Below are 12,938 nucleotides of genomic sequence, written 5' to 3' on the forward strand. Positions count from 1 at the left end.
CTAAGGCCAGTTTTTACCTACAAATAAACATAAGCTTTCTCCTGCATCCACGTAAATAAAATTGCTGTGAAGGCAGACTGCTGTTCATTTCCTCAGATGCCAGGCCCTTCCCCTTGGATGCTCCCCTCCACTTAAATTCCACCTCCTGGGCTGCCATGTCTCACTGGTTGTGTGGACTGGGCCAGGGCCAGGAGGGGGCCATGGCATTTTAAAGGGTTCTCAGCGGGCATCTGGCGGCAGTGTGTGTGCTCTGATGGAGTAGGTGGTGTGTGTGTGTGTGTGTGTGTGTGTGTGTGTGTGTGTGTGTGTGGAGGGCGATGAGCAAATCGACCACAGCACGACAGTTTCAAGGTGAAAATATGGGAAGCTTAGAAAGAGATGGAGATACCGTGCTTCCCCGAAAATAAGACGGAGCTGGACCATCAGCTCTAATGCGTCTTGGAGCAAAAATTAATATAAGACCTGGTGTTATTTTTCTATAATATAAGAACGGGTGTAATATAATATAACATAATTGATATAATTAATATAATATAATTAATATAAATAATATAATATAATACTAGGTCTTACATTAATTTTTGCTCCTAAAGTCGCATTCGAGCTGATGGTCCGGCTAGGCCTTATTTTCAGGGAAACACAGTAGCAAGGTCCGAGCTCTGCACGGACAGTGAGGATAAAATCAGGAGACAGATGATTGTGAAGGCATCTGGGGCCCAGACCCACAGGAAAACAAGCACAAACCTTAAACAGGCTTTGTAAAAAGGCTTTCTGACATTTGTCTTATTTTTGTAATTTTTTAAATCCTAAAACATTCCACTCATCTGCTTCTGTGACAGAAGAAGAAGAAAAATTCCAGTGTTTAGCAAGTTATTTTTAAACCTTTCAGGTGAAAATTACAGATGAAGTTGCAGTCTTAAAACACTTTAACTTTAAAGAGAGATGTGTGTAAAGCACCCCCTTCCCTCTCTTTCCCGCCTTTCAGGCTCTTTTAACCCCTCCATGCCCAGTGCGGGCTATGTCCTTAAAAATCCAAGAATCAGACTAGAAGGTGTGGGCAGTGTATCGGGGAGGATGACGGAGGCAGGGGATGGGAGGAGGAGGCCAAGCCTGTCCAGGTCACCCCCTGGGTGTCCTCCAAGCGGGCAGGCTCCTGATGGGCCGAGGGACCCCGTGCCCACCCTGTGTGATCTCAGAGGAAAGGGTGGCGTTCCTTGGCTTCTAGGTGCATCACTCCGGGCACACGGCCGTCTTCTCCCTGAGTTCTTACGTCGTCTCCCTCTGTGCATGTCTGTCTCTGCCTAAGCTTCCCCTTTTATGACCCCAGTCCTATGGGACTAAGGCCCACCCTGATGGCCTCATCTTACACTGATCACCTCTGTAAAGACCCTGTCTCCAGAGAAGGTCACGTTCGGAGGTCCTGGGGGTTAGGACTTCAACATATCTTTTTCAGGGACACAATTCCACCCATAATAGGCCCCTTCAGGGTTTGTCACCGAGTCTTCTCAAGGTCTTCCCCAAAGCAGTGCATGGGGGTGGGGGTAGGGGGTTAATTGTTCCTCACTGAGTTCCCCTCAGTGGATTTCAGAGAGGAGGAGAATGAGCAAGCTGTCTGTTTGACCTAGAAGGATATACCCTGCTTGACAGGTATGACAGAGGTGTTTAGTATGACGGAGGCCAGCAGGACGGGCGGCATAATTTGTGGGGCCCAGTGAAAAATGGAAATGTGGGGCTCCTTCTTCAAAAAGTATTAAGAATGTCAGATAAACACAATGTGGTCCATCCATACAATGGAAGATTACTCAGCCTTAAAGAGGAAGGAAAGTCTGACACCTGTTACAATGTGGATGAACCCAGAGGACATGATGCTCAGTGAGATAAGCCAGACACAGAGGGACAAATACTATGATTCCCTTATAGGAGGTCCCCAGAGGAGTCAGATTCATAGAGACAGAGAGAATGGTGGTGCCAGGGGCTGGGAAAGGGGAGGGGAGTGAGTGTTTAATGGAGACAGAGTGTCAGTTTGGGAAGATGAGAAAGTTGTGGAGATGATGGTGGGGGTGGTTGTATGACAATGTGAGTGTGCTTACCGCCACTGAGCTGTTTAAGACGGTAAATGAAAAATGGTTAAGATGGTAAGTTTTATGTTATGTGTATTTTACCACAATAAAATCTTTACAAATAAAGTTTAAAAAAATTATTAAGAATTTCAAGATGGCAGCAGCAGAGCGTGAAACCAAGCCGGGGCCTTGTGTGTCTACATGGGTCGCTTGCCCAGGAGGCCACCCCTGGGGCCCGACGCTGGCCCTGTCTCACAGCAGCTGCTGTGTGCAGCCAGCAACCTACCAGTGGAGCCAAGACTCTCTCACCCTGGTGATCAGGTGGGGAGAAACCTGCTCCCCACAGCTGGTGTTTGCAGCAGCGAGGTGTATCCGGTCTAGGTCTGTGAGTGTGAAAATCCACAGGGGGTTTGGAGACCAGCGGTACTCAGTGCAAAGAGAAGCAAGATGGATGGTGATCGTGTTCCAAGGACAGAATCCTGGCTTCCATCCTGCCATGGTCTGGGTGTGGCAGGTGGAGGACTGCCCCTCCTGGGGTCCTTCCAAACCTGGGAGGGGGGCTCTGTGCACTTGGCCTGAAGAGGGGAGCAGGTCAGCCCTGGTTCTGAGCCCCTAAAGGCAGGAAGCCCGCAGCCCAGCACAGCTCTAGCTGCTGGAGGAGTCAGTTCCCTTTGGATGGTATGTCCAGGACTGCTCCCAGCCATCGTGGATCTGCTCTCTCATTACATAGGACCCTTTCTGTCATCTGGGTGGCTGGCTGGCTGCTCTGCTACCTGCATATCCCCTGCCAACATCCCCAGCCCTACCCGCCGTCCCCCCCACCACACGCGCGCGCGTGCACACACACACACACACTCTGCTCTCATGCTCTCGCTGTCAGGACGAAGTGTTTTCCTCACCTATCACCCACACATCACCTACCCCACGTCCTTCCCTCCCCACACTCCCACAGCTCACTCCGGACTCTACTGAACTCCTGGCCCTGACGGAAGGTAGAGGGCCTGGGCCACTTGTACTGTCCCCACAGTTCACTAGCCCTCCATCTTTATCCTTCTAACCATTCTCTTATTCAGTCCACATATATTCACTGTGTAAAACATTTTAGGGCAGTTTCGTCCATCAACACATGAATATAAACAAATTGTGGTCCATCCACACTGGAATATTACTCAGCCGTGAAAAGGACTAAAGCGCTGACACTCGCTACAATGTGGATGGACCTTGAACACATGATGCTCAGTGAGAGAAGCCAGACACACAAGGCCACACAGTGTGTGAATCCACTTATGGGAAATGACCAGAATAGCTAGATTGCATAGAAAGCAGATTAGTCATTGCCAGGGGCTGGAGGTGGTCAGGAGCAATGAGGAACAACTGCTTAGTGGGCATAGGGTTTCCTTCTGGGGTGATGAAAATGTTTTGGAACTAGATAGAGGTGGTGAGTGTACAAAAGACCACTGAATTGTTCACTTTAAAATGGTGAATTTCGGTTGTGTGAATTTCACTTCAATTTAAAAACAAAAATCTTAGGGGTGTAACTGCCCAGAGTTTGACGTGTGCAGTAGACCAGTTGAGCTGACCATAGGCGCTGAGCTCTGCGGTGTTTCCCTTCAGTGCTGCAGCCTGCCAAACGGGTCAGCTCACACGGGGGTTGAGTCTGTCCCCAAACTCTTCCAACAGGCATTACCTGCGGACCTATGCATGAGTTTGCCAGGCCAGCTTAAACAACGGAAACTTACCATGTCACAGCTCCTTCGCCTCACCCGGATCTCCGCCTTCAGATGGCATCTCCCCTGTGTGCACATCTGCGTCCAAATACACCCTTTTTATAAGGACAACAGTCATATTGGATTTGGGGTCCTCCCTATTCTAGTGTGACCTCATCTTAACTACTTCCATCTGCAATTAACCTGTTCCCCAATAAGGTCACATTCTGAGGAACTGGGGGAAACAAGAATTTTGCGGGACAGAATTAAACCCGTAACAATCTCCTGTGTGCCAGCTCTGAGAGTGCAAAGATCAGCCAAAAGGACACTGTCCCTGTCCTCACGGAGCACGTGCCATACTGGTCGAGGTTGTCCACAGTGAGACACAGGAATCGAGGATTCAAGCAGACGTGTTTAGAAAGGTGGAAAGCAATCTGACATTGTTCCGATATCCAAAGGCGTTCTCAGTGGGCTCGTCTCCTTGCCCGGGGTCTAAACCAATTAGGGTGCAGTTGAAGTCACTTAGTGCACCTCTAGCCGTGAACCAGCCATGCACGGTGGAACCACGTATTGCTTCACAACAAATCAGAAATTTTAAGAGGCAAAACCCAAAACCTCATCCTTCACCACAGATTGTTAGAGAAGCGCTGGTCTTGTGAGAAAGACACATGTCCATTATTAACTGATCATGCCAGAGGCCGGGAGGGCGAGCCACACACAGCCCCGGCAGCCCTGTATTGTCAGCTTGGACCCCACACTGGGTCCTGGCAATTCCCTCCACCCCTTCATTCCAGAGAAGTCTCAAAGGCAGAGGACTTTTGGGGGGGGGCGGGATAAAGGGGTGTCCCAGCATTCAGGAACCCAACTTCCCACTTCCTCTGTGTCTTGGAACCTGCCATTCCCCAATGGGATGGTGACTCCTGGCCCCCAGTCCTGCCTCAGCCTTCCTGTCTGCCCCTTGGCAATGCTGCGCCTTCTCCTTGCATATTAACCGTGTCTGTCATTTTCTATATTCTGGTGCTTTGATATCTTGGGGTCTTGTACGAATCCACCAATCCAGAACCCACAAACCCACCACCTTAGTTATCAGGCTCTCACAGTCAGGACCACTATCTCTCTGCCCTGGTCACCCCAGTGCCAGGTGCCAGACAACTACAGACAGCCCCTATGCCCCAGAGCCCACTGAAATTATTCACATGAGCCAGGCTTTCTGGCTTCCTAGCCACCCAGCTCTCCTCCTTCAAGCTGCCTATGTGCGTCCCTCCAGAAACATGACGCATTCACACCAATCTACCTATTTATGTCATAAGGTATTTAAAGCAGGGGAGTGAGGCCCCCAGATCCGTGTTTGAAGCCCACCCGAATACTGAGAGAAGAATGGCTCTCTGCACTTAGAGCTCCGTGCATTTCAGAAATTGTTGGCCTGTGTCACTTAGCAAATATTTTCAGGTTCATCCCTGTTGTAGCATGTCTTAGAGCTTTTTTCTTTTTATGGCTGAATAACATTCCATTATAAGGATAGAGCACATTTTGCTTGTCCACTCATCCATCAGTGACCACTTGGGTGGCTTCCACTTTGGCTAGTGTGGATACTGCTGCTGTGAACTTGGGTGTGCAAATATCTTTCGGTCCCACTTTTTTTTCCTCTCTTCTCCCTACCCTGTCTCCCCTTCCTGGGTCATGATAACAGAAGAGGAGTTGATAATGGCACCCAAGACTGAAGAGACAGACCCTAGCATGAGAAGGCCCAAGAAATATGCTAAAAATTTGCCTCATTGTGACTTTCATGGGTCCCATCCTCCATTAAAAAATAATTAAAAATTGTATTTTACAACTGAGTTGGCCTAGAAATGAATATAACTCAGACTAGATGATATGTTTTTTCTTTCTAACTTTAAAATAAATGGAAGCATTTGCAAGGGTCTTCAAAGCACTTACTAGATAGGTCAGCCCGGTGTCTCGCAAGGTCTGATCATCTTTAAGCCATGTAAGCCCCTCCCTGACATTTCCACAGGCCTTTGCACTGGAACATTCCTCCCCCACCCCCTGCTTGAACCCTCCCTTCCTGCAGAAAGCCTTTGCGAGTCCAGCTGCCCTTTAGAGCTTCTCAAACACCTCTGTTTTCCCATGGTAACACTTGAGTGGCTTAGCCCCTGGAGGCTCTCAATTCCTTGCCCAGAAAAAGGGGAAGCATGCTGCTGACTTCCCAGATCTGAAGGAGAATTCACGGCCTTTGCTTCCACATTGCCCTGCCCACACTCAGGGGTGTGTTCTGAGAGCTGGGACAAAGGCTCTGCCCCATCCGCGGCCAGCCGGACTCTCTTTCTGACACTAGCCGTGTGGCTGTGGGCAACTTCCTTCCCCTCTGCCAGCTTTGGGTGCCTGTCTGTGCAAGAAGCTCGTGATAGCACCCACCGCCAGGAATGGCGCTAAATGTGATACCGCTTCCTGGGGCCCAGCACTCTGTCTGGAGCAGAGGAGGTACAGCACCCGTGCCAGCAGCTATTCTTACACCTCGAGAAGGAGAACAGGACATGGAGGAGAGACAGCCTGGCAGAAGAAGGAGCGGAGTGGGAAGGAAGCCAGGCAGAAGGCAGACGGATGGCAGAGGCCTGTGGGCAACAGACGCTGGGAGAGGACAGGGGCTCTGAGCCTGAGGGGAGATGCAGAAGGCCTGTTGTATGAGTTTGCAGAGCCTGCCCTAACACTGTCTCACAGGCTGGGCAGCTTATATGACATGGATTCTCTCCCAGTGCTGGCAGCTGGAAGTTCTCCATCAAGGTGTCGGCAGGGTCGGTTTCTCCTGAGGCCTCTCTCCTTGGCCTGTAGATGCCGTCTTCTCCCTGTGTCCTCACATGGTCTTCCCTCTGTGCGTGTCTGTGTCCACATCCCCTCTTCTTATCAGGACACCAGTCACCTTGGACTAGAACCCACCCTAATGACCTCGTTTTAACTTGGTTACCTCTTTAAAGACCCTGTCTCCTAATACAGTCACATTCTGAGGTGCTAGGGATTAGGATTTCAACACATGGCTTTGGAGGGACACCATTCAGCCCTTACAGCCGTTATGGGGGTCTCTGGGAGAAGGGGAGCAGGAAGAGCACTCGTCTGGAGGCCACAGACTTCTTTCGCTATGTAGCTTTGTCCTAATCCAGTTGTTCCCTGAGGCCTAGCTGCATGGTTAGATGCCCGCCTCCCTCATTCAGGTTCTTTATAGCCACAGAGCGCCCAAGTGAACCAGTATATGAAGCACTTGGCACACTGCCTGGCCTAGTAAGAGCTTGATGAATTGTAGCTATTAATGTTATTAAGATTATTTTGTTGGCGATATTAATACTAGAAAAAAATATCATTTTGGTCACAAAGATGAAGAACCTGATGCTATAATGATTAACATTACCACAAAATTGGAGACCTGGCCTTATTAAATGTATATGCTTCATAAAATTTAATAACCAAATGAAAAAATGTTAGGAATAGAAGAAATTGACAGACACCTAATCACAGTGAGAACTGGATAGTGTCCTATGGCACACTGAGTGTATAAAAAAGAAATAACTGATCCAGCAATCGTACTGCTTGGTACTTATCCATATGAAGTGAAAATTCATACAAAAACCTGCATACATTGAAACTTACGTAGTTTTGTTGACCATTGTCACCCCAATACATTTTAATAATAAAAAAACCTGCACACAGATGTTTATAGCAGCTTTATTCATAATTACCAAAACGTGGAAGCAACCAAGATGTCCTTCAGCAGGTGATGGGCAAATGAACTCTGGTCCATGCAGACAATGGAATATTATTCAGCTCTGAAAATAAATGAGCCATCATGTCATAAAAAGACATGGAGGAACCCTACATGCATTTTACTAAGTGAAAGAAGCCAATCTGAAAAGCCTACATAATGGATGATTCCAACTGGATGACATTCTGGAAAAGGCAAAACTATGGAGACAGTAAAAGGATCAGTGGCTGCCAGGAATTCGTGTGGGCCGGAGTGATGAATAAGGAGAGCACAGAGGATTTTTGGGCAGTAAAACTACTCTGTATGATGGATATGTCATTAAATATTTGTCAACCCCCTAGAGTGTACAGCACAAAGAGTGACCCCCCAATGTCAACTATGGACTTGGGTAATAATAATGTGTCAACGTAGGTTCATCCATTATAACAACTATACCACTCTGATGCCATATTGATAGCGGGGGAGGCTGGTGGGGGTCAGGGGGTCTATGGGAAATCTGTGTTTACGCTCAATTTTGCTGTGAACCTAAAATTGCTCTAAAAAATAATTTTATATTTAACAAAAAGAAGAATGCTCACTAATTGTTTCCTACATTAATACCTATATTGAGAACCCAGTACTGTTTAGTGAAGTGACTACATTAAATCTATGCGTCTGTTCATAAAAAAAACTCGTGACACAGAGGATGGGAATGCTAAACTTAATAAAATAATTTGTATACCAAAATTTACACCTTACAAATAATAAGCAGGCCTTTAAAAAAGTAAACCGAGTTCGCATACACCCCACACCATTTCCCCATTTGTAACAGGTTAGTACAAGGTTTTATGACAATTAACAAACCAATACTGATGCATTATCATTAACTAAAGTCCATTCTTTGTTCAGATTTCCTCAAAACTTCCCTAGTGTTTTTTCTGTGCCCCAGGACCCCATATGATATTTCATCATCACATCTCCTTCGGCTCCTCTTGTCTGGGACAGTCTCTCAGGTCCTTGTTTCTGAGGACCTTGACACCAAAGAGGAGGACTGGTCAGGAATTTGATAGAATCTTTGTCAGTGGGGACCTGTCTGAGGTTTTACTCATGGATAGACTGCGGTGATGGGTTTTGAGAGGAAGATCCCAGAGGTGAAGGGCCCTTCTCATCGTGTCACATCCTGTCAGGAGTACATGCTGTCAACATGACTTAATTGCAGGTAACATGAGACTTTTCTTTCTTCAACTTTGCAAGGAATGGTAACAAAAAATGATATCACACATAGGCCAAGAAGGAAATCTCTAAGCGCAAAAGATAGAACCTGCCCAGGTCCCAGGTTCTGTTACGGCACAACTATAACAAATAAAGCTGGAGTGATCCCTGAGTCCCAAGTCTTGACCTCCCCAGGCCGTACAAGCAAACCACTCTAACACGTATGAAGAGTGTAGGTGGGGGTAGCCTCTAAAGTGCCCCCCATGTCCCCCTCCTCCTATATTCATGCTCCCATCTGATCCTGTCCCCTTGAATGTAGGCAGGCCCTAGTGAGTCTATTTTAACTCCCAGAGTATGACAATTGAGATGGGTCGTCACAGCCAAGATTAGGTTACAGAAGACTGACTCTGTCTTGCTGGCCCCCTGTTGCACCTTCAATGGAAGCCAGCTGCCACGTTGGAAGCTGCCATATGCCCACGTGGCAAAGAACTGAGAGTCACCAGCCAATAGTCAGTGAGAAATTGAGGCCCTTCATCCAACAGCCAGCAAGGAACTGAGTCCTGCCAACAGCCACGTGAGTGATCTTGGAACAGAACCTCCCCCCGTTGGGACTTGAAAAGATTATAGCTCCACCTGACACCTTGATTGCAAACTTGTAGGGCACCTGAACTGGAGGACCAGCTGGGTGGCCCCCAGATTCCTGACACGTAAAAAGTGTGAAAGCACAAATAGCTGTTTTAAGCCATTACGTTTTCTGGGTGCTTCTTACAAAAGTACCCCAGGGCCCCACAGAAATCCTTTGACCCGTCCACCATGTGAGGTTTGTTGAGGTATAATTGCTATACAAAACCTGTGTTTCATACATTTCTGTGTATATTTAATGTATACTATTGTATACAATTTAATGTAAACATTTTAATGTATACAATTTGATGAGTTTGGACATATACATACACCTGTGACTCCATTGTCACAATCAAGGTCATACACATATCCATCACCTCCAAAGTTTCCTCGTATCCCTTTGTTTCGTGGCTTTTCTCGAGGAGGTGGGGGGTAAAGAACATGTGAGGCGAGGTCTACCCTCTTAACAAAATGTTAAGTGCACAATGCAGTGTTGTTAACTAGAGGTGCTATGTTGCACAGCAGAACTCTCTAGAACTTACTCGTCTTGCACATCCGAAACTATACTCACTGAACATCACCCATGGAACATTCTTGGAAAAATTTGAAACTAATCATGCTGAACCAATCAGTCAACTTCAGAATGTGGGACATTTTTATAAGACAATAGGACTTCAAAATCATCAACCCCAAAGAAAATCAAGGGAACTTTTATAGGTTAAAGGAAACTGAGAGAAGTGATAACCAAATGTAATATGTGAAACTTGATTGAACCCTAGATTTTGTTTTAAAGATCTATAAAGAAAATTGGGGAAAGAATAGTAGTTTTATTTGATTTAATTTGAATTATTTAATCAATGATAATGACTGTCTTGGGGTGATAATGGCATTGTGGTCTCGTAGATAATGCCCTTAGGAGACACATGGTTAAGTGCTGAAGGGGAGGCATCATGATGTCTGCAACTCTCTTCCCAATGGTTTAGCAAAACAGATTTTTTGTAAAGATGCTCCTCCACTTATGACAGGTTATGTCCCGATAAACCCATCATAAATTAAGGATGCCGCAAGTGGAAAACGCATCTGATACACTCACCTACCGAACACCACAGGTAGCCCAGCCTCCGTAAGCTCAGACACTTACATTAGCCTCCAGCTGGGCACAGTTGTCTCGCTGCTGCCACTGCCCCACGTCACGGGAGAGTATTGTACTGCCTACTGCTAGCCCGGGAAAAGATCCAAATTCCAAATTCGAAGTACAGTTTCTACTAAATGTGTATGGCTTTCGCACCATTGTAAAGTCGAAAGATCCTAAGTCGGACTATCATAAGTTGAGAACCATCTGTGTCTATTTTTATACATATTTGTTTGTTTGGAGAGATATATATATATATATATATATATATATATATATATATATATATATATGGTGCCAAAAAATGTATACACATTTTAAGAAAGGAAAACTGTATTAAAATTGTAATACTCAATATATGTATACCAATAACAGAGATGAATACAAGTCACGTTTGACTTCTGCAATTACAAGAGGTGCTCAAAGTGGTTACCATCAGTGTAATTTTAATACAGTTTTTTCCTTTCTTAAAATGTGTATACATTTTTTGACACCCCCTGTATGTATGTATGCATGTATGTATGTATGTATGTATACACACATACACACACGCGCATGGGTACAGTCTGACAATTAAGTTCGCAAACTTGTTGCAACAATGTTGCTACCTTTTTTTGATATCAGAGGGATTATTCTTTATGAATTTGAACCAACTAAATAAACAGTTAACCAAGTTTACTATTGGAAGTGCTGAAAAGGCTGTGTGGAAAAGTTAGACAACCTGATCTTTTCGCCAACAATTCATGGCTCTTGCATCACAACAATGCACCAGCTCACACAGCACTGTCTGTGAGGGAGCTTTTAGCCAGGAAACAAATAATTGTATTGGAACACCCTCCCTACTCGCTTGATCTGGCCCCCAATGACTTCTTTCTTTACCCAAAGATAAAGGAAACATTGCAAGGAAGACATTTTGATGACATTCAGGACATCAAGGGTAATATGACGACAACTCTGATGGCCATTCCAGAAAAAGAGTTCCAAAACTGCTTTGAAGGGTGGACCAGGCGAAGCATCCGTGCATAGCTTCCCAAGAGGAATACTTCGAAGGTGACCGTAGTGATATTCAGCAATGAGGTTTGTAGCACTTTTTCTAGGATGAGTTCAGACCTCGTATATATATTAGAGAGAGAATGCTAAAGCAAGTGTGGCAAAATGAATCTACATGGAGAGTATATAAGTGTTTATTATAGTATTCTTGCAACTTTTTTGTAGCTTTGAAGCTTTTCAAAATAAAAAGTTGGGAAAAACAAACAATCAAACCACCCTCACTCCTCCACACTAGTTTCTCCAAGCTGTCGTCATTTCACCTGTCACTCACAGCAGAGATTCCTCAGAGGAGTCTCTGGGCACTCCCTCTATGTGCTGATTAATTGTTTACTAACTGTCCCTCCAAACAAACCAAAAAGCTCCTGACCTATAGTGTTTGTCAATTCCTGTGGTGTAAATACTCCCGCTATGGCCAATTTCAAACTACTGATGTGGTGTCTTTAAACACAGACTCAGTATGCAGTGCAGCAGCTCATATCATATAGTATTTCCAGAGCACAGATGTGATATATGTGAATAACCTCAGCAGCACAGATAGTAACATGTAGTAAAATAATTAGGAAGTGTTGAGTTTTGAGTATTTATTACCTTTGTCTTACTATAATCCATTTGATCATAAGGTTATACAATCCATTTTTAAATAATGGCTGTGCTTAGCAACTGGCTTAAAAATTCCTAAAAATTTGACAGTTGGCTTTCACCAGCCAGTACACACTCGCTCCAACACACCCCTGTAAAAAAAAAAAAATCTCAACCCACTGAAATCTGACTTCCACAGCCACCATTCAACCCAAACCCTCTTGCTCGTCCCCCCAAGCCCTCCACATTGTAAAATGCAAAAGATGACGGATACAGTTCTGGTCTCACCTGTCTTGCCTGAGACCTCTGCAGCATTCAACACTGATTACCCCATCACCTTCTCCAAGGCCCTCCAGGTTCTCTTCCTACCTGTTGACCAGTCCTGCCCAGTCTCCTTTAAAGGCTCTTTGTCCTCAACTTTACCTTTGGGCCTTTGATGTGCCTGTTTGACACATTCTTCTTGGGTGCCCTTGTCCACCTTCATGGTCCCAACTGATAGGTCGGCCGATAAAGGAACGTGCATGGTCAGGCAAGTTAAGAAAGTTTATTAAGAGAAAGTCTGTTGGGCTGAGCAAAGACGGCTATAGCCCGGGCTGCACGTCTAAAGGAGATTTGTAGCCCCAAGGGAGGGGGTGAGGAGGATTATTAGGGGCGGTGCTGACAGGGTAGCATTGTTTGAGCAGAAAATGCTCACTGCCTTTAAGCCAGTAAGCTGTTTTAGGGAGTTTTCTGTTATCGCAAGTTTGGCTCTGTCTGCAGGTGCAGGCCAACAGACATTTTGTTGTTTTCTTGCAGACATGGCTCTGTCTGCAAGTGAAGGTCTCTGAGACCTAACGTTCAGAGAC

Source organism: Rhinolophus sinicus, chromosome 15 (genome assembly GCF_057876585.1).
Source record: "Rhinolophus sinicus isolate RSI-liver-muscle chromosome 15, RSI-T2T, whole genome shotgun sequence".
In the NCBI taxonomy this organism is placed as follows: domain Eukaryota; kingdom Metazoa; phylum Chordata; class Mammalia; order Chiroptera; family Rhinolophidae; genus Rhinolophus; species Rhinolophus sinicus.